We start from the raw sequence: 22,161 nt of genomic DNA, 5'->3' as shown, positions 1-22,161 counted from the left end.
TGTCATGGTTCGTGGGTTCAAGCCCCATGTTGGGCTCTGTGCTGACAGCTCAGAGCCTGGAGCTGCTTCAGATTCTGTGTCTCCCTCTCTCTCTGTTCCTCCCCTGCTTGCTTGCTCTCTCTCTCTCTCTCTCAAAAAATGAATGAACATTAAAAAATTAAAAACAAAAAGAATGGAAAATCATCTAATACCATGCCCACATTCCAACAGGGAGGCGGTTTGCCAGGGCGGAGGCGCAGCTGCTGCCTGTAGACAGGGCCTGCGGTGGCCCCAGATTTACCACCACCCCAGCTGCCTTCCTTCACCTGCTTATGTTTCCTGCCTGGCCTCTGTAGGCATTTGAGTTTGCTACCATCGCTAGAACATCTTGGTCCATTTGTAATCTCTTGAAAGGTAGAGTTACACGCTTAATTCAGAACGAGGAGTCAGGAGCTTATTCCTCCACTAGATTCTCTTTCTCTTTTCCCCTTGTTACCATGATGTCTCAAAACATGTTCAAATAGGAAGGGACCTTAGAAGTCATCATGTCTTGCAGCTAGGTCTAAGGGTTTTAAAATATATTTATCCTTTGACTGTGGTAAATATACATAACATAAAATATATCATTCTAACCACTTTTTAAATAGGGAAATCTTTGTTGATAAAAAATAACATAAAATTTAACATTTTAACCATTTTTTTAATGTTTACTTTTGAGAGAGACAGAGCATGAGTCAGGGAGAGGAGAGAGAGAGAGGGAGACAGAGGATCCAAAGCGGGCTCTGTGCAGACAGCACCAAGCCTGACATGGGGCTCGAACTCACGAACCATGAGATCATGACTTGAGCTGAAGTCGGAGGCTCAACCGACTGAGCCACCCAAGTGCCCCTACATTATAACCATTTTTAAGTGTACAGTTCAGTGATGTTAACTACATTCACATTGCTATGCAGCCATCACCACCATTCATCTCCCTCTTTTTTCATCTTCCCAAACTGAAACATTTTACCCATTAAGAAATTACTCCCCATTTCCTCTTCCTCTAGCCCCAGATAACCAGTATTTTATTTCCTGTCTCCATGTCTTTGACTATTCTAGGTACCTCGTATAGGTGGAATTATATAATATTCCTTTGTGTCGGTTTATTAAACCAAGCATGATGTTTCCATAGCTCATCCGTGTAGCATGGGTCAGAATTTCTTCCCTTTCTGGAGTGCCCAGGTGGCTCTTTCAGTTGAGCATCCAACTCTTGATTTCAGCTCAGGTCATGATCTCACAGTGCATGGGTTTAAGCCCCGCATTGGACTCTGTGCTGACAGTGCAGAGCCTCCTTGGGATTCTCTCTCTCTCTCTCTCTCTCTCTCTCTCTCAAAAATAAATAAGGATTAAAAAAAAAGAATTTCTTCCCTTTCTGCCCATTGTGTGTATATATCATATTTTGTTTATCTATTCATCTGTCAATGGATACTTGCATTGCTTCTACCTTTTGGCTATTGTGAACAACACTGCTATGAACATGGGTATACAAGCAGCTATGTGAATCCCTGTCTTTGGTTCTTGGCCATATACTTAGGAGCAGACTTGCTGGATCATATAATCCTGTGTTTGATGACTTTTAAGAAATTGCCATACAGGATTCCACAGTGCCTTTAGCACTGTACATACTTATAAGCAATGCATAAGGGGAGCTATTTCTCCAGGTCTTCACCAACACTTGCTATTTTCTGTTGTTTAGATAAAAGGCATCCAAACGGATACAAAGTGGTATCTCATTGTTTTGATTTGCATGTCCCCAAAAAGTAATGATGTTGAACATTTTTTCATGTGCTTATTGGTTATTTGGGTTTTTTTTTTATAAGTTGCGTTTTTTAAATTTTATTTTAATTCCAATATAGTTAACAAACAGGGTTATTTTAGTTTCAGGTGTACAATATAATGATTCAACAGTTCCATATATTACTCAGTGCTCAGCAATATAAGTGCACTCTTGGGGCGCCTGAGTGGCTCACTTGGTTGAGTGTCTGACTCTTGTCTTGACTCAGGTTTTTTTTTTTTTTTTTTACTCAGGTTTTGATCTCACGGTTCATGAGATTGAGCCCCAAGTCAGGCTCTGCACTGGCAGTGTGGAGCCTGCTTGGTATTCTCTCTCTCTCTCTCTCTCTCTGCCCCTCTCACACTTGTGTTCTTTCTCTTGCCCTCTCTCTCTCAAAATAAATTAAAAAAAAAGGTAAGTGTACTTTTAATCCCCTTCACCTATTTCACCCAGCCTCCCACGCACCTTCCCTGTGGTCACTGTGTGTTTGTTCTCAATAGTTAAGAGTCTGTTTCTCGGTTTCCCTCTCTCTCTCTTTTTTCCTCTTTGCTCATTTATTTTATTTCTTTTTTTATGGAGATTTTTTAATAATATTAATTTATTTATTTTTGAGAGAGAGGGTGTGTGTAAATGGAGGGAGGGAAGGGCAGAGAGAGGAGAGAGAGAATCCCAAGCAGGCTCCTTGCTGTCAGCACAGAGCCTGACACAGGGCTAGATCCCACAAACTGTGAGATCATGACCTGAGCCAAAATCAAGAGTTGGACACTTTACCAAATAAGCCATCCAAGTGCCCCTCATTTGTTTTGTTAACAAATTCCACATAAGTGAAATCATCTGGTATTATCTCTCTCTGATTGACTTACCTCGCTTACCATAATACTCTCTAGCTACATCCACATTACTGCAAATGGCAGGTTTCATTTGTTTTTATGGGTGAATAATGTTCCATGTCTTTTTAATCCATTTATCAGTGGATGGACAATTGGGTTGTTTCCATAGTTTGGCTATTGTAAATAATGCTGCAATAAACATAGGAGCACATATGTCTCTTCAAATTGGTGTCTGTGTATCCTTTGGATAAATACCCAGTAATGCAATTACTGGATCGTAGGTTTTGTTTTTAACTTTTTGAGGAACCCCACACTGTCCTCCACAATGGCTGCACCAGTTTGCATTCCCACCAGCAGTGCACAAGGGTTCCTTTTACTCCATATACTTATTGACACTTATTGTTTCTTGAGTTTTTGATTTTCGCCATTCTGACAGGTGTGAGGTGATACCTCATTGTGGTTTTTATTTGCATTTCCCTGATGATGAGTGATGTTGAGCATTTTTTCATGTGTCTATTGGCCATCTGCATGTTTTCTTTTGAGAAATATGTAAGTCTTTTGCCCATTTTTAAATAAAATTGTTTTGTTGTTGTTGTTGAGTTGTAGGAGTTCTTTATATATTCTGGATATGAATCCCTTATCATATATATGATGTGAAAATGTTTTCCCTTATTCTCCAGGATGACTTCTTGCATTTTTTGTTAAGTTTATTTATTTTGAAAGAGAGAGAGAGTCTGAAGCAGGCTCCACACTGTCAGTACAGATCGCAACACAGGGCTAAATCTCAAAAACCAGGAGCTCATGACCTGAGCCAAAACCAAGAATCGGACACTTAACCAACTGAGCCATCTACGTGCCCCTCTATTCTTGCCTTCTTAATGGTATCCTCTGGTGCATAAAAGGTCCTAACTTTGATGAAGTCCAATTTATCTATTTTTCCTTTTATTCCTTGATCTTTGGTGTTATATCTGTGAAATCACAGTCAAATCCAGGGTCATGAAGACATTGGGTTGTTTCCTTCTAAGAGTTTTATAGTTTTAGCTTTTCAGTTTGGTCTTTGATCCATTTTGAGTTTATTTTTATTTTTACTTTTTGAGAGAGAGAGAAGAGAGAGAGAGCAAGCTGGGGTTGGGGGAGGGGTAGAGAATTGCGTACCCCGAGAGGGAGAAAGAGAGAAACCCAAGCAGATTCCACACCCAGCACTGAGCTAGAAGCAGAGCTCTACCTTACAACTCTGAGGTCATGACCTGAGCTGAAATCAAGAGTTGGACGCTTAGCCTACTGAGCCACCCAGGTGCCCTGAGTTAATTTTTATATAAGATCAACTCCTTCTTTTGCCTGTGGATATCTAGTTTTCCCAGCACCACTTGCTGGAAAGACTTGTTGAATAGTTCCTTCCCCAATGAATGGTACCCATGTTGAAAAACAATTGACCATAGGTGTGAAGGTTTGTTTCTGGGCTCTCTCTTCTATTCCAGTGGTCTATAAATCTGTCTTTATGCCAATAGTATACTGTTTTAAGTACTGTAGTTTTGTATTAGGTTTCAAAGTTTAAAAGTTTGAGTTTTCTGACTTCATTCTTCTTTACTGAGATTTTCCTGGCTATTCAGGGCCCTAACAGTTCCATATGAACTTGAGGATCAGCTATTCCATTTCTGTGATAAGTTCCTTGGAATTTTGATAGGGATTGTGTTGAATATGTAAATTGCTTTGGATAGATTGACATCTTAACAATGTTAATTCTTCTGTTAAATAACAAAAACTCAACCAAGTGAATTTTATAAAGATCTAACTGGATCTATTAATAGATTCATCAATCAGGCATTATATCATCTAGCAAATATAGAGGAGGTTTGTTGAACTGCTGGAGAAAAAAAGGTTTTTAAACATAAAGAAAGAGCAGAAAAAAGGAAATTATTAGCAAAGAATCCATTGTTTTAGGCAAGGGTCCCTAAGGGGACGAGGAGGGGCTTATCAGTAAATTTCCTTCCTGACCTGGTAATTCCCATGTTGACTGGTTAAAAGTTACATTCCTAGGGGGTTGAAACTGCAGTTAGTTTAGGTAGAAAGTCTTAGTTTACTGATACGGGACCTTAACATAAGTAACACCATTTGGGGCCTATGATTTTTTTCTTAACACTTCCTATCCATGAACAGAGGATCTTCCCATTTAGTTAAGTCTTTAATTTCTTTGAGCAGTGTTTTATAGTTTTCAATATGCAAGTCTTGCATCTCCCTGGTTAGATTTATTCCTAAGTATTTTAGTCTTCTCATGCAGTTGTAAATCATTTTGCATCCTCCATCTTTTGCAGAAATTATATATTGTAATAGTGTGTGTGTGTGTGTGAGAGAGAGAGAGAGAGAGAGAGAGAAAGTTTTTAAGGTTTTCTATACAAAAGATGATGTCATCTTCAAATAGAGACAGTTTTACCGTGTCCTTTCCAACTTAGATGCTTTTTATTTCTTTTTCTTACCTAATTGCTCTGGTTAGAACTTCCTATACCGTGTTGAGTAGGCGTGACCAAAGCAGGCATCCTTGTCTCGTTCCTGATGTTGGGCGGAAAGCTTCCCAGTTTGGGTTTTAAGATGAAAGCTTGTCAAGACAATTGTGATTCACACAGATTATTAGCTGCAGATACTTACAGATTTGTTTTTTAGCATCATAACATCCATTCCAAAATTTTTTCATTTAGTTATATGTCTAAATGTTCCAAAAGGAGTAATTGTACATTGCTGTGTGAAAGCTGAGTAACCAATGGACTTGACAATTGCTCACATTCCTAATTGTTAAGTAATCACTGGAGAAATCAATGAAAAGTTTTTTCAGCAAGTTTAAAAATTTTGTTGTTTGGAGAAGAATAAATGTGTCATATATCATTATATATGAAATAACTGGTGTTATTTCTTTAAAGAATCAGATACCTCTGAAGCTGTTATGGATTGAATTGTGTACCCCAAAATTAATATGTTGAAACCCTAACCCCAGGGTGACTATATTCGGAGGGAGCGCCTATAAGGATGTAATTAAGACTATGTGAAGTCATAAGGGTAGGGCCTTGATCCAAAGGGATTAGTGTCTTTACAAGAAGAGCCACCAGAGAGCCTGTGCCCTCTCTCTGCCATGTGAGGACGCAGTGAGGAGGTGGCCTTCTGCAACCAAAGAGAGACACCCCCAGACACTGATCCTGCTAGACTTGCTGTCTCCAGAACCAGGAGAAAATAAATTCCTGTTGTTCAAGCAACCCAGCCTATGGTATTTTGTTATGGCAGCCCAAGCAGACAAATTCCAAAGCCGTCATTTTCACTCACAATTTCAGCAGAGAAAAATTAATTTTATTTTGCATGCCGAGTCCAAATCCTGTTTTGATTTTATCACTAACATTTTATCGGAGGCCATAAGGATGGCAGTGTTGTAGGCCTTAACCTGAGCTGTTTGATTTATGTGAAATATTGCAAGCTTTCCAAATGGGTAAATCTATATTTAATGAATTTATTTAAGGTAGAAATGATAGCAATAATTTTATTTGACTATTGTTCTGACAACTGCCTTATGTCAGAAAACTTTTATAAAGTAATAAATTCTGGTATCACAACTGACATCTCTGCAAATAACTGTGAAGGGTCTGCAATCTAAAAGCCTTAGCCTAATAAAACTGACGGTCTGTATCAACTTGTATAACATTTATCCTGTGGTGTTTTGAAAAACTGCTCACCTAGTTTTGTCTGCTAGTGTTTACCTACACAGCATCTGAGGACGTTTGAAGGCCTTGCCTTTTCATGATCCGCTACCCCGTCAGTTTTTTCCGCCATCACTCTTCCAGTCGCAAACATGACTGCGTTTTACCACTTGGGTAGTATCTTAACACTCAAGACGTCTACTTTATAACTATAGAGTAATAAGTCTCCTTTGGTTCTATGACCACATCACATAGAAGAAGCAAGTGAGAGGAGGACTTGGTAACATCTGTACACTCACCCAGCAGAATTCAAAGATTTTATGTAATTTCAGCCTTTATGTCAATATAGACCTAGATTAAAAAGAAAAGAAAATGACCAAGGCAGATAAAAAGCTTTCTAATCAGTGGCACATTTACAGGTTCAAATATATATATACATTTGTAGAGCAGGAGAAACTCCACAGTGAGTTAACTGAAAGCATATGTTGGTAGTGTCTATATAATAAAATTTACTATAAGGGCGCCTGGGTGGCTCAGTCAGTTAAGTGTCCAACTTTGGCTCAGGTCATGATATCACAGTTCATGGGCTCAAATCCCACGTCAGGCTCTCTGCTGTCAGCACAGAGCCCACTTCGGATCCTCTCTCTCTCTCTCTCTCTCTCTCTCTCTCTTCCATCTTCCCCCCTCCTTTTCTGCCTCTCCCCCACTCACACGTGTGCACATACTGTCTCTCTCAAAAATAAATATTTAATAACTAAATAAATAAATTGTATTATATAACAGATTTAATGTGCATTTTGTTTTTCTCATAGATTTTAAATAAAGGTATGTCTTTAATAAGAAAAATATTAAAATTAAACATCTTTAGAACCTTCGAAATGCCTCTGAAAAATTTTAGGCTTCTGGTTAGAAAACTATGGATATACTTCAACCCTTCCCCCATCATATTAATAAAAAGTTGGGCCCCCTCCAAAATATTGGGGCCCAGTGTCTTCCAGCCAGTTCCTAAGTTTAGGCATTTTCTCAGTCAAGTGCTCTTGCCCCGATGCTAAATGAACATAAATATGACATTCAGTTTCTGAGATCAGTGCATAATTTCCTAAAAGCCTTAAATGTACCCAAGGAATTAAGGCAAAAGAATGTATTGCATTTGCCTGTGATCTTCTTTCTTCACTTTACAGATGGAGGAAATGTAGTTACAAATTCTTTTTTTTTTTTAATGTTTGTCTCTCTCTCTCTCTCTCTCTCTCTAAAAAAAAAAAAAAAAAGAAATAAATAGATTGTGAGTGTGGGAGGAGCAGGGAGAGGGGGAGACAAAGAATCTGAAGCAGGCTCCAGGCTCCCAGCTGTCAGCACAGAGCCTAATGCGGGACTCAAACTCATGAACCACAAGATGATGATCTAATAGGTAGCTACAAATTCTCTAATTTCAAGTTCCATTTTATGTGTGTTCAAGAGAAAAGATAGTTACTCCATCTTGTATTTAATATTTAAAGATCATGATTCTTATTACTGGGGGAAGTATAGTACTTGCTTTACTATGTATCTCATGCTTTGAAGGACATAATAAACAGAATTTGGAAGTTGTTTGAAAATATAACCAGGGATTTTTTTCTTAAAGTTAGGCAGAGGTGAGACTGTACTATGTGATGGTATTAAACCCATTCTCTAAAGTAGATGTACCAGAAAGCAGAATGGCATCCCTCAGGCTTCTGAAATCTCTTGATTTCGTGGTTTTGTTAGAAACAAAAACAAATGACTAATTTCAACTTACAAACTATGAATCAAAATAAAACCACCTTAGGTTAAAGATGTCAACTTAATAAACCATACTCAAATTTGGTTGTTTTGGTGGATTTTAAGCTGGCAGTATATAAAAGCAAGTATAAGTAGTGTTGAAAATTTAATCTTTTCCAGTTTTATGCTGCTTGGCATAACCTGCTTTTCATTCCCACTGCCGCCACCTGACCCTAATTTAGAGCCCTAATTAATCAGAGGGTTTGTCCTAATTAACCAAACATTGGAGGATTGTCATAAAGACAGATTCCTGATCTCATCTCCAGCCTATCAAATCAGCCAGCAAGGGAGGGACCTGGGAATCAATCTTTCTTTCTTTCTTTCTTTTTCTTTCTTTCTTTCTTTCTTTCTTTCTTTCTTTCTTTCTTTCTTTCTTTCTTTCTTTCTTTCTTTCTTTCTTTCTTTCTTTCTTTTCTTTCTTTCTTCCTTCCTTCCTTCCTTCCTTCCTTCCTTCCTTCCTTCCTTTCTTTCTTTCTTTCTTTCTTCTCTCTCTCTCTTTCTTTCTTTTTTCTCCTCCTCCTCCTCCCCCTCCCCCTCCCCCTCTTCTTCTTTTCTTCTTTCTTCTTTCTTCTTCTCTTTCTTCTTTCTTCTTTCTTCTTTCTTCTTCTGTCATTTCCTGTGATTCTTATCATTCAAGTGTGGGAAACATTGAATAACTTTTGAACTTTTTTTCTTTGCTCCAGTCTTTGCTCTCCATCAGTGGTTTTCAACCATGGTTGGGTATTAAGTTCACTTAGGGAGCTTTAAAAAAAAATTGTGATGGCTAGGCCCCATCCCAGACCAATTTAATCAGAATCTGTTGGGTTGGGGCCTATGCTGTTCTTTTGTTTTTAACGGTTTAAGTGAAAAAATGTTTTGCAATATAACATGTGCAGAGAAAAGTGCAAAATAATAAAACATATAGCTCAATGGATTTCTACAAAATAAACATGTAATATTCATCTAGATAAAGATAGAGAACGTTACCAGCACCACAGACACCTCTCCCAGGCCCCCTTCCAGTCATTAATCTCCTCTAAGGTATCATTAATCTCACTTTTATCACCACAACCTTGATGTGCCTGATTTTGAACTTTATGTAGCTAGGATTACGGAGCATGCACTTTTCTGTGTCTGGCTTCTTTTGCTCGACATTACATTTCTCATTTGTTTCTGGGTTTAGCTACAGTGTGTTCTTTTTCATTGTTGGACAGAATTCCATTTTATATATCAACTGCAGTTTATCCGGTTCTACAGTAAGGTGGCATTTGGGTTGTTTTCAGTTTGGGGCTGGTACAAACAGCATTGCCATAAGCATACTTTTATAGGGTGCTTGGTATGTAGATTTCTGTTCAGAATGTACTTAGGAGTGAAATTGCTGGGAATGCGTCTGTTCAGCTTTAGCACATACTCCCAGGTTTCCAAAGTGATTGTACCATTCTCCACGTTTAAGCGCAGTTTATGAGAGTTCCTGTGGCTCTGGAACTTTTCGTGGGGCCCATGCATTTTAAAAGCTCTGCAGGTGATCCCCGTACACATTGAAGCTTGAGAACTACTTTACGGGAAGACCTTTAAGAAGTAGAATTCTCTAAAGCACAGCCCTGGGCTTGTTCACCCCGGCTTAGGATGTCCATGGTTCTGTGTTGCCTACTTAGGAAATAGGAATCCTATTTCCTAACATCGTAGGCCACTCATGCTCTAACCTCAGCCTTTCCAGCCACTTCTGTCCTATTCATAGCCTAGACCCTAACCATACAAAGACACTCACTTCCTGTCCACACTCCTATTCCTTTGCCCCTTGCACACCTTTGTTTTACTTCTCTAACGATGCAGAAGAACTTTCTTGCAAGTCTGCCACATTCCTGCCCATTCTCAGGTAGACACAGCTCAAGAAATACATGTAAGAGTCCTTGTGATCACCACGTCCTCTCTTCCTTGGCCTCCCTTACCTCCATTCAAAGGCGATCTCTCTTATGACCCTTATTCTATTGTATCTTTTACGTAGTTATTGGCAAACATAAAATCTCTTTCCTAAGATATCACATGGGATTAGGAAGACATGGATGTTTATATCCTTCTTACATCCGTATCTAGATTGTAAATTTGTAACGTCAAGCTTCACATGCAGCACTACAGAGAAAGCCTTTTTAGAGTGGCCCCAGGCTCAGGTGGACTTTTTATTGGATATAGCTGTGTAACCATTGTCACATTACTTTTTCCAGGCCTTAGCTTCTCATCTGTAAAATGGAGAGTAGACGACTTCAAAGTCATGAAAACTAAGTGAGATAACAGATTAAAGCACTTAGTAATCTTGGCACATAATAACTGCTCCATCAATGCCAGTTGCTTGTGTCATTGTGATAAGAATCATTGTTACTCCCTCAATGGCAGAGACGGCATATCTTATCTCTGAATCCTCATTCAGCGCCATTGCTTGTTTCGGGTGCTCTAAATGTTGGGTGAATAAATTCATGAGTGCCTGCTGGATAATTTGATGGGTATGCTTTCTTATAATCCATTTCCAACAAGTTCAGCATGTCTTGGAAGGAACAGGTCAAATCTCAATTTAACCATCAGGAACAGAAAGTAGGGTTTCTACTGCAGACTTTCAAAGCTGTATGAAAAGGGCCGAATCCCCAGTTAACCATACAACAGCTGCTGTCCTGCTGCTGCCAGAATTCGGGAAAAGCCTCCAAGAGCTATTTGCTGTTTGTTTGTTCATCTGATAAACATGCCATGACTTGGGGAGAGCACACACTTCCCCTGCAGGCAAGCTCGGGTCTGGGAAGTTGCATGTAACAGCACTAAGGAAGAAATCCCCACTCTGGGAGAGATTTCTGCCGGGACTCTGCTGAACCTATTTGCTGTTTTGCTGAGTTATTTACCAAGATGAAGGGACTGGGTGTGGCCGGGCTAAGATTCCTCCTGGGAAGTCACTTCAAGAATCTCCTTAATTTCCTCACCCTTCATCTTTGTTCTCTGGCTTTGGTGCAAGGGTGCAGTCAGTCGCACCCAGTTGGCTGCTGTTCCCAGCACACTGAATTCTTTGAAGCCGGCGCTTGCAGCCAAGGATTCCCTGCCCTTTTCTTTTCTCCTTGCCCTGATTTTAAAAACAGTTCTGGAAACTCGCATCTGGCATGGGGATGGATGAGAAGGAACTTCGTGGGTTGCATGCTGGTTTCTGGATACACAGGAAGCTAAAAGGACCTTTAGGAGCTTTGAATTTTTATTTCTCAAAAAACCCAAAACTAATGCATTTTACGTGAACAAATTATAAAGGAGGCGCTGCCATCACCACTATCATTTAAAAGTATTTTAGTGCTCAAGAGGCCATGTAAGTGGGATGAAATTCATACCGGAAAGTATTTATCACCACTTCCGTCACTTGAAGAAGGAATGTAAGAGTGTATTTGCTGATTGAAACCTTGGGAAGATGAGTAACAAAACATACAAAAATGAATGGGTAGTCCACAATGACATTTACCAGGTGACCAATATCTTTTAAAATATTTACATATAGGGGTTCCTGGGTGACTCAGCTGGTTAAGCATCTGACTCTTGATCTCAGCTCAGGTCATGATTTCATAGTTCCTGAGATTGAGCCCCGTGCTGGGCTCTGCACTGAAAGCATGGAGCCTGCTTGGGATTCTCTCTCTTTCTCCCTCTGCCCCTCCTCCTGCCCCATGTGCTCTCTCTCTTTCTCAAAATAAGTAAACATTAAAAAAAAATATTTACAGGGGCGCCTGGGTGGCTCAGTCGGTTGAGCATCCAGCTTCGGCTCAGGTCATGTCTCATGGTTTGTGGGTTCGAGCCTCACGTTGGGCTCTGTGCTGACAGCTTGCTCAGACCTGGATGGAGCGTGCTTCAGATTCTATATCTCCCTCTCTCTCTGACCCTCCCCTGCTCGCACTGTCTCTCAAAAATAAATTAAAAAAAAATTTACAAATAGATGAATTTAGCCACATTATAATCACAGTGGGTCTGGTGACAAAAAATTAGTAGTCTGAAAAAGATGTAATTTCAGCGTTCACAACCTTACTTATCTTGCTAACTGGCCAATAATTCTTTGCAAGCACGTTTCTACTTTTAAAATAAAATTAAATTCAAGACATAATGCTGGACAAGGAAGTAATAAAATTCTAGGGAGACACTGAAAAATCTACATTTATTGTCTCAAGTTGCAGAACAGCAGAATGGTATAATACCATTCATATAAAATTATGTATATTTTATGTCTGTGCATGTTTATGTGCATACCAAAATGTTGGAAAGAGGCTTACCAAAATATTATTAGGGTTTTTCTCTCAGTGCTGGCATTTTACTTTTTCTTCACACTTTTCCATATTGTTTGAATTTTTTTTATAATGATCATGTAACATTTTTACAATCACAATGAAAATAAAGCTGTTTTTATTTTGAAAAAAATAAAATAAAATTTTGTTTGTGCATTTGTTGTGCCCAAAGTGGTACTAGGAGTTATTAGACATAGAAAAGAAGACTGTGGCCTTGCCACCAAGATGCATACAGTCTCTTGGGGAAGATGACTCACAAGTGGTATAGTGTAGGGGCACCTGTGTGGCTCAGTCCAGTGAATCTCAGACTCTTGATTTCAGCTCAGGTCATGATCTCATGATTCGTGAGACTGAGCCCTGCATTGTACTCTGCGCTGGCAGCATGGAGCCTGCTTGGGATTCTCCCTCTCTCTCTCTCTCTCTCTATGCCCCTCCCTCACTTGCTCTCTCTCAAAATAAATAAATGAACACTTAAATTCAGAAAAGAATGGTAGAGTGTAATCAGGTGTCAGGATATGTGTTTCAAAGAAGTGCTACAGGTCACCCGGAAGAGGAGGTCATATGGAAGCTTTCATTGAAGACAGTTGGCTCAGGTTGGACCTTGAAAGACGGCTGAGTATGACTAGGAGGAAGGAAAAGGGCATTTCGGCAGCATGTGCACTGAGGTGATAAAGGTATTTGAAAAGACAGTGAGGAAACCAGCATATCTAGAATAATAAGCAAATATGATTTGTTGTAGAGAAATTTACTCTCTTGACAAGCTTATTCCATAAGCTATTTTTATGTGGATCTGTTACAAACTGTATTTCAGTATGCTTGAGCATTTTAAAAAACAGATCCTAGAAGAGTAAATATAATTATTCTGAATATTGACCTAAAGTGACATAAAAATTAGGACTGCTAGGAACATTTCATTATGTCAGTGTATTGAATATGAAAGACCTTAGCATGTGTACCCTGTAATCCTGTCATCTATGTCAGAAGCTTGTTCTCAACTCAGTCAGTGGCTTTTTTGTATGGCCTTATGATTTGTAATTAATATATTCCTACCTCTTTCTTTTTCTATTAAAAAAATCAAAGAGTGGGACATGAAGGATGGGACCAAAACAAAAACAAAGGTTTATTTTTGAAAAGGACATTATGATTGAGACTTTTCCAAACAATGGAGTCAGGATTCACTTTCAGTAGTTACTTAGTTAACATGATTGCATTACATTTGTAGTCAACGTCCTAAGTACTGTAGCCATGTAAACTATACTTATCATGCAAACGAGCTTTTCTGAGAACCATATATTTGAAGTTTTAAACACAAAATGTCGATCATAAGGCTTTCCTTTTTGCTTTCATGTATTTATTAAATGCTTTCAGTGTTCAAAGCACTGTTCATCACTGCTCGGTGACGAAAGGTATGCAGAGAACTCATGCATTCATCCCTTCATTTACTCAACACTATTTGTTGAGTGTGTCCTCAATGCCAAGTTATCATTCTAGGCGCTAGAACTAAAGGGATAGGGACAGTTCTCTTTTTAAGAAGTTCATAGTCTGGGGGCACCTGGGTGGCTCCGTTGGTTAAGCATCCAAGTTCAGCCCAGGTCATGATCTCACAACTCATGGGTTCAAGCCCTACATCAGGCTCTGTGCTGACAGCTCAGAGCCTGGAGCCTGCTTCGGATTCTGTCTCCCTCTCTATCTGCCCCTCTTCCACTAGCACTCTGTCTCCCTCTCTCTCTCAAAAATAAATAAAACATTAAAAATAAACAAATAAATAAAAAGTTCAGAGTCTAGGCGTGCCTGGGTAGCTTAGTCAGTTAAGCACTACTGGCTCTTAATTTCAGCTCAGGTCATGATCTCACAGTTCGTTAGTTTGAGCTCCACATCAGGCTCTCTGCTATCAGCCCAGAAGTAAAACAGTAAAAAATTGGACTTCTAGAAAAAGGAAACAGAGGAGTTAGAATGTCATCAGTCTTCTTAATAGCAACAGCTAAAAAACAATACAACAATGCTTTCAGAATTCTAAGGGAAATTATTTCTGACCTAGAATTCTGTACCAAATCAAATTATCAATCAACTATTAGATAGAATACAGATTTTTAGGTAGGCAAGAGCTTATAAATTTTAACTCCCATAAAGCTTTTCTCATGAAACTGCTGGAGGATGTATTTCATCCAAAAATGGGAATAAATCTAAAAAGATGGAATTGTGGGATCTAGGAACAAGGGATCCAACAACACAGGGGAGAGGTAAAGAGAATTCTTAGGATGACAATGAAGGATGATCACAGTCAACCATTTGTGCAGTAGAGCTAGAAAACAAACAATTCAGATTGGACCACCAGAAAACTCCTAGAGGAAAGTGTATAAGAATATAAAAATAGAACTGATAAAACTTTTGTGTTAGATTACATTCATTTGGAGAAGTAGAGATTAATGCTTCAGTTAAAGAAGTCATGATTAGGGGTGCCTGGCTGTCTCAGATGGTGAAGCATGCAACTCTTGATCTTGGGGTTGTGAATTCAAGCCGCATGTTGGGTGTAGAGATTACCTGAAAATAAAATCTTTCATTACAAAAAAGGAAGTAGTGATTAATACTTAGAAACTCCAAGCAAACCAAGAAAACGGTAATTATTCCAAGAAAAACAAAAAGTTGTGTAAGAAGAAAAAAATGTGCTAACAATATACCCTATGGCTTGGCTGTGAGTAATATTCATATAGCATAAAAATATAAATACTGAGCCTTTTAAGCTAAAATTGGCAGAATATATGAGAAAGATTGGAATATGGGAAGTGTGTGTAGGTGGTAAAAAAGATAGTTTGTCATCTTCAACTAAGAATCCAAAGGTAATGTCTAAAATTTTAAAATCAAGAAAGAGCAGCATAAACATATTATTAAAAAATGGAAAGTGAAAAACAGAAGATTTGGTGAATTTGTGAAGTGGAATTCGTTAAGAGTTGCTGCTGTAGCTTGATTTAGAATCAGCTGAGTTTGAAAAGCCAGCGAACCTTTCAAATGAGCTTGACCAGCAACATTCAAGACTGATACAAAGATTGGAAGAGGAAATATGGTCAGTAGGTAAGTCATGTGAATGGGAGAGATCACTGAGGACTGAAAGTGTAGTGGGAGAGGGGTTAAGGGCAGAACTTTCAGGGATCCTGTATTTAAAGGATGAGAGAAGGCAGAAGAATCAGGGAAGAAACAATCAGCATGTATGAAAAGAAATGGCATAATATGACATCACAAAAGCCAAGAAGAGTTCCGAGGAAAAGATGAGCAACAGTATCAGCAGTCACAGGTGGAAAACTAAGAAAAGATCCTTTAAATCCACATTGATTGAGTGATCATAACTTTCAAGAGAACAGTTTACTTGAGTGATGGAAGCAACACTGAAAGGATTGCTGGGTGCATGAATGGGTGGTACGAAAGAGATAATGAATGTAGCACACCATTGTGTGCTTTGAAAAACAAAAGGAGAAGGCAGCTTGTTCTGCCCATGAGTTCTGTCTGTGCTTTAGTAAAACCACCACTTCTGCACCCCCCCCAAAAGTAGCTTTAGCGAGTAGTCTTTGAAAAATTTTTTAGATTAAGGGATCACTTAAACATATGTGGGTTGATAGCAAAGAGTTAATGGAAAAGACAAGGTTAAAGATGCAAGTGTAAGAGGATAATTGATAGAGCAAGGTCCCAAGAAACGGAGAGAATATGGACTCGAGAGCACAGACGGAGAGATTAATCTTAGTAAGAAAAAGGAAAGGTTCTTTCTCTAAGAGGGGGAAGAAAGGTGAGGATAACTGAAGACAAAAAGAAATATTAAGGCATAGGGAAGGAAATTGAAGGACCAAATAATCAGGTGACCCAATCTTCTCAATAAAATAGTTTATCTGCTTAAGGTTGGGGGTTGGGGCAAAGGGCTTGGAAATTTGAGAAAGGAAAATGTCTGGGGCAGCTGTTGTAAGGAATGTAATACAAAGTCAGAAGGAGATGACTAAAAGGATTACCCAGTAGCCAAGAGCATCCAGTTGAGGTTAGATATGAATTTGTAATAAAGCCAATCAGTATGGTGCCTGGACTTCCTCCAAGAACGCTGTACCTCTAAAAGTTGTATTAGTCATCATCTTGGCTGGAGAAGTTTCCTTGGAGTGTCTTGGGAGACATCCCAAGGTTCAAAAACTTGAGAAAAATGTTTGCTCAAGGAGGGTTAATGCTCAGGAGTACCAAAGAACAGACTTGCCTGTGGGATACTTCCATCTATGGGTCATTCAGAGGTCTTGTGGGAAGAATCATGGGCAATGAAAAAGAAATATACTTAAGAGACTTAAGAGAAGCAAAGCAGTTTGGTATCAAAAAGATCTATAGCTACTTGTATATCTAGACACAAATCTGAGGGTGGGAGCATGTTGGAGAACATCTGGATTCAGATAAAAGAAGAGCAGAAGAGAAGTGACATCATCGTGGGATTAGACTGTAGTCTACCTAGCCAGATGGAAGATATAGATTAAGCATTTTTGATATACATCACAAAACTGGACTGAGTTAGGAGAATATGGTGAAAGGGATTTCAAATGTCAAGGCATAAGCTCAAAGTCACATTCAGCCAAAAAACAGTATACTTGATTCTTTTTTTTTTTCTTGTTTGTGTTCTTCCAATCATTAAAGGAATACTTGCTTATTGTAGAAACGTAGTAGTCCAGAAAGGTGTAATGAAGCAGAAAAATAATCGCCTGCAAACCCACGACTAACAGCACTCACCCTTTATATACTTGTGTTATTCCTAGTAGGGTTTGGTTTTTGTTATGTTTTGTTTTGTTTTTTTGCTTGTTTTGGGGTTTTGGCTTAAACAACAGAAATTTATCTTCCCACAGTCTCCAGGCTAAAAGTCTAAATCAAGGGGTCAGCAGGTTTGGTTTCTCCTGAGGCCTCTTTCCTTGGTCTAATGTTTTTTTTAATGCATAGGTGTTTTTACACATTATAGATTATGCCAAATATACATTTGTACAACTTTTTTTTAACATAGAAGCTTTTTCTCATGTATATTTTTCATATATCCCATATATATCTTCATATATATCTAAAGTTCTTTTTAAATTTTATTTTATTTATTTTTTCTTCTTGAAAAGCGTAAATCTTTGATTTGCCTTCATATTTTCTTTATCTCAGAAGGAGGCAACATTAGATAGGAATTCTAGATATAGTTATAAAAACAGTTTCACTCTAGGTGGCTCAGTCGGTTGAGCGTCCAACCTTTGATTTCAGCTCAAGTTATGATCTTGTGGTTGGTGAGTTCAAGCTTTGTTTCGGGCTCTGTGCTGATGGTGTGGAGCCTGTATGGGACTCTCTCTCTCCCCTGTCCCTACCCTGCTAGCACTCTCTCTCTCTCTCTCAAAATAAATAAACTTAAAAATTTTGTTAACAGTTTCACTCTTTACTGTTTGCTACCATTATCTACATTTTTCTGAAGATTCCAGTCAATGCTATTAAGCATGAAAAAGAAAGGAGACAAAAATTTTAAAGGAGAAGGAAAACTACATTATTTGCAAGTGATATAATTACCTGGAAAGCCCAAGATAAACTGAAATCTATTATAAACATTATGAAACTTCAGCAAAGCAAGAAGACAAACTATACTAAAACCAATAATTTGTTTAAAAATAATAGCCTTTATATATTTAAAAAGAAGAAAAGTCCCTTTATATAATAGCAAGAGAAGCTAAAGTACCTAGGAATAAACCTAACAAGAATATGCAAGATTATATGAAGAAAGCTTTAAAACACTACTGAAGAACCTGAGAAAACACTTGGGCATATGGAAAGGCATACTATGTTCTTGGAAAGGAAGACTTAAAAATCATAAAGCTCCTTTATTTAATCTATTGTTAGTATGACCTTGGTAAAAAATGCTCACAGGATTTTATTTTGCTAGTTGGCTTATTTTGTTGGGACAGGTTGCTTATAAAGCTCATACAGAAAAACTAAATAGACTAGAATAACCAGGAATATCCTGAGAAAGAAAAGAAATAGTGGTGCACTAGCTCTACCGGACATTAGAATCAATAATAAGGCTATAAAATTTTACTAACAATAGCTAACACAAAACACTATGTGCCAGGTACTGTTCTAAGTACTTTAATTTTTTCTTAATGTTTTTTATTTATTTTTGAGAGGCAGTGACAGTGCAGGCAGGGGAGGGTCAGAGAGAGAGAGGGAAATACAGAATCTGAAGCAGGCTCCAGGCTCTGAGCTAGCTGTCAGCACAGAGCCCAACGCAGAGCTCAAACCCACGAACCGTGAAATCATGACCTGAGCTGAAGCCAGACGCTTAACTGACTGAGCCACCTAAGCCCAACTTAGCCCCGTTCTAAGTACTTTAGATAAAATAATTCATTTAACCCTCACAGTAGCCGGTTGCAATGAACTTGCTCAGACTCACAGAGCCAGTAAGTGGCAGAAGTTGAATTTAAGCTCAGAAAATTGGCTCCAGTATACATGCTCTTCATCACTATGCTATACAAACATTCATTAAAGGCACATGAATAGATAATTAAAATCAATGGACCAGAATGGAGAAGAGAGAGAGAAAGAGAAAGTATATGAGCGGGGGAGGGGAAGAGCAACAGGGAGAAAAATCCAAAGCAGGCTCCAGGCTCTGAGCTGACAGCACAGAGCCTGACATGGGGCTCAAACCCACGAACCACAGGATCATGACCTGAGCTGAAATCAGACATCTAACTGACTGAGCCACCAGGCACCCCTTACTTTCTTCTTTCCAATTGGATGACTTCCATTTCTTTTTTCTTCCCTAATTTCTCTGGCTAGGACTTCCAGTACTATGATGGAAAGGAGCAGTCTTGTTCATGACCTTAGAGGGAGAGCCTTCAGTCTCTCACCATTATGTTAGCTCTGGGTCATAAATGGCCTTTATTTTGTTGACGTACATTTCTTCTATTCCCATTTGTTGAGTTTTTTTTCATGAAAGGATGCTTAACTGCATGGGCATATGTCTTTATTTCTCTCGGGTAGCTATCTAAGGGTGGAATTGCTGACAGACTTTTTCCAAGCAGTTACTGTTTCACACTTCTACCAGCGATGTCTGAAAAATCCCAGTTGTTACACATCCTTGCTAGCATTTGGCATTCTCGGTCTTCTTTTCTCCCCTAGCTTATTTATTGAGATATAATTTATTGAGATAAATTGACATATAATATTGCATAAGTTAAGGTGTACAGTGTGATGATTTGATATTCATATATATTGTGAAATGATTACAACTATAAGGTTATTTTTTTTTGATATGGAACACTTTACAGATCTGCATGTCGTACTTGCCCAGGGGCCATGCTAATCTCTGTGTTGGACCAATTTTAATGTATGTGTTGCTGAAGCAAGCACAGCCTATTTTCTAGTGAATATGAAGTGGTATCTCCTTGTGGTTTTAATTTACATTTCCCTGATGATTACCGATGTCGAACACTTTTTTTATTGTTTATTGGCCATTTTCTTTGTAAAGTGCCTCTTGAAATCTTTTGCTCAGTTTTGGGTGGGTTTTAATTATTGTGTAGTAGGAGTTCCTCATAACCAGTATATTCGGGTTGCAAGTCAGATATGCCTATTGCAAATATTTCTACCATTCTTTGGCTTGTTTATTTCCTTAATGGTGCTCTCATTGAGGGGAAGTTTTTAAAGTCCCTTTGATCCACTTTTTTTCTTTTATGGTTAGTGCCTTCTGGGTCCAGTTTTTAAAAATTTTTGCTACTCTAAGTTTGTGACAGTATTACCCTTCATTTTTGTCTAAAAGCATTAGAAATCTAGCTTTTATGTTTGGTCTACAATCCATCTTGAATCAGTTTTTGTGGGTGGTTTGAGGTTAAGGTCAAGATCGTTTTTTGTACCATCTGGATAGCTAGTTGTTTATTCCAACACCATTTGTTGAAAAGACTTTACTTTTCCCACTTAATTGTTTTGGTTCCTTTGTTAAAAAAGAAAGAAAGAAAGAAAGAAAGAAAGAAAGAAAGAAAGAAAGAAAGAAAGAAAGAGAGAGAGAGAGAGAGAGAGAGAGAGAGAGAGAGAGAGAGAGAGAGAGAAAGAAAGAAAGAAAGAAAGAAAGAAAGAAAGAAAGAAAGAAAGAAAGACAAAACCCAGAATTGACTATATATGTGTGGGTGCATTTCTAGATTTTTCTTTTCTGTTCTGTTGATCTATTTGTCAAACTTTAGTCTTGATTAGCTTAGCTTTGCCATAAGGTAGTGTACACACCTCAACTTTGCCTTTCTCTAGATTATTTTGGTCATTAGAGGTCCCTTGAATTTTCATATAACTTTTAGAATAAACTTGTCAATTCATACAAAAACAACAACAACAACAACAACAGGCAACAAGAATTTGATTAAGATTTGAAGACTCTATAGATCAATTCGGGGTGAATTGTCAACTTCACAGAACTGAATCTTCCAGTCCATGAACATAGTACATTTTTCCTTATGTCTTTTTACATTTCTTTCAGCAATGCATTATAGCATTTAATATACAGATTTTACATGTTAAAGTTATTCCTAAATATTTTATGTTTCATTTTCCCATTATAAACAGTAGTTTTTTAAATTCATTTATTTATTTTGAGAGAGTAAGAGAGTACCAATGGGGGAGAGTCAGAGAAAAAGGGAGAGAGAGAATCCCAAGCAGATTCTGTGCTGTCAGCTCAGAGCCTGATGTGAGGCTCGAACCCACAAACTGAGATCATGACCTGAGCTGAAATCAAGAGTCGGACGCTTAATTGGCTGAGCCACCCAGGTACCCCAATAGTATTATTTTTAAAGTTATTTTCTTTACCAGTTTTTCATTGTAAGAATATAGAAATATAGGAGCACTGGGGTGGCTCAGTCAGTTAAGTATCTGACTCTTGATCTCAACTAAGGTCTTGAGCTCAAGGTCATGAGTTGAAGCACTGGACTCTGTGCTGAACATGAAGCCTACTTTAATATATATATGTAGATATATAATTGGTTTTTTGTGCTTTATATCCTGTGGCTTTGGTAAATTCATTTATTCTCATAGTTTCTTTATAGACGCCTTAGAATTTTCTGCATGCAAAATTATGTCATATGCAGAGGCAGTTTTACTTCTTCCTTTCCAATCTTGGTAGGGGTCTTTCTTTTTTTCTTTCTTTACTGCACAGAGTGGGACCTCATTACAATATTAAATATAAGTGGTAAGAGCAGATAACATTGATTTGGCCAGAAAGTTTTCAGTCTTTAGAATTAAATATGAGGTTTTTCATGGATACCCCCTATTAAGTTGAGGAAGATTACTTTTATTCTTAGTTTGGTGAAAATTTTTACTGTGAATCGGTATTCACTTTTTTATTTTTCTGAATCTATTGAGTGACACATAACTTTCCCCCTTTCTGCTGTTCATGTGGATAAATCCACCTTAGTCATGATTTATTGTCATTTTAGTATCATTGGATTCCTTTAACTAACATTTTATCCATTACTTTTGTGTCTATCCAATGAGTTATTTTAGGCTATGGTTTTCTTTTCTTTTTTAAATTTTTTTTTACATTTATTTATTTTTGAGACAAAGAGAGATAGAGCACAAGCGGGGGAGGGGCAGAGAGAGAAGGAGACACAGAATCTGAAGTAGGCTTCAGGCTCTGAGCTGTTAGCACAGAGCCCAATGTGGGACTCGAACTCATAAACCGTGAGATCATGACCTGAGCCGAAGTCAGACGCTTAACCGACTGAGCCACCTAGGTGCCCTTCTTTTCTTGTAATACCCTTGTCTGGTCTGAGTGTCAGGATTATTCT

General features: G+C 38.3%; 1 protein-coding gene and 1 non-coding gene across 3 annotated transcripts in view; one reads left to right on the top strand and one right to left on the bottom strand.

The window, feature by feature from the left end:
- Positions 1 to 22,161, top strand: part of C11H11orf49 (chromosome 11 C11orf49 homolog) — a 191,221-nt gene that overhangs the window by 95,231 nt on the left and 73,829 nt on the right. The gene's annotated exons all lie outside the window — the stretch shown is intronic.
- Positions 19,644 to 19,747, bottom strand: LOC115272855. Its single transcript, XR_003900505.1, has one exon. It is a non-coding gene; the product is annotated as a U6 spliceosomal RNA (small nuclear RNA).

This window comes from Suricata suricatta, chromosome 11 (assembly GCF_006229205.1).
Source record: "Suricata suricatta isolate VVHF042 chromosome 11, meerkat_22Aug2017_6uvM2_HiC, whole genome shotgun sequence".
Taxonomy (NCBI): domain Eukaryota; kingdom Metazoa; phylum Chordata; class Mammalia; order Carnivora; family Herpestidae; genus Suricata; species Suricata suricatta.
The sequence above is the reverse complement of the archived record's forward strand: the minus strand, read 5'-3'. Positions and strand labels throughout refer to the sequence as shown.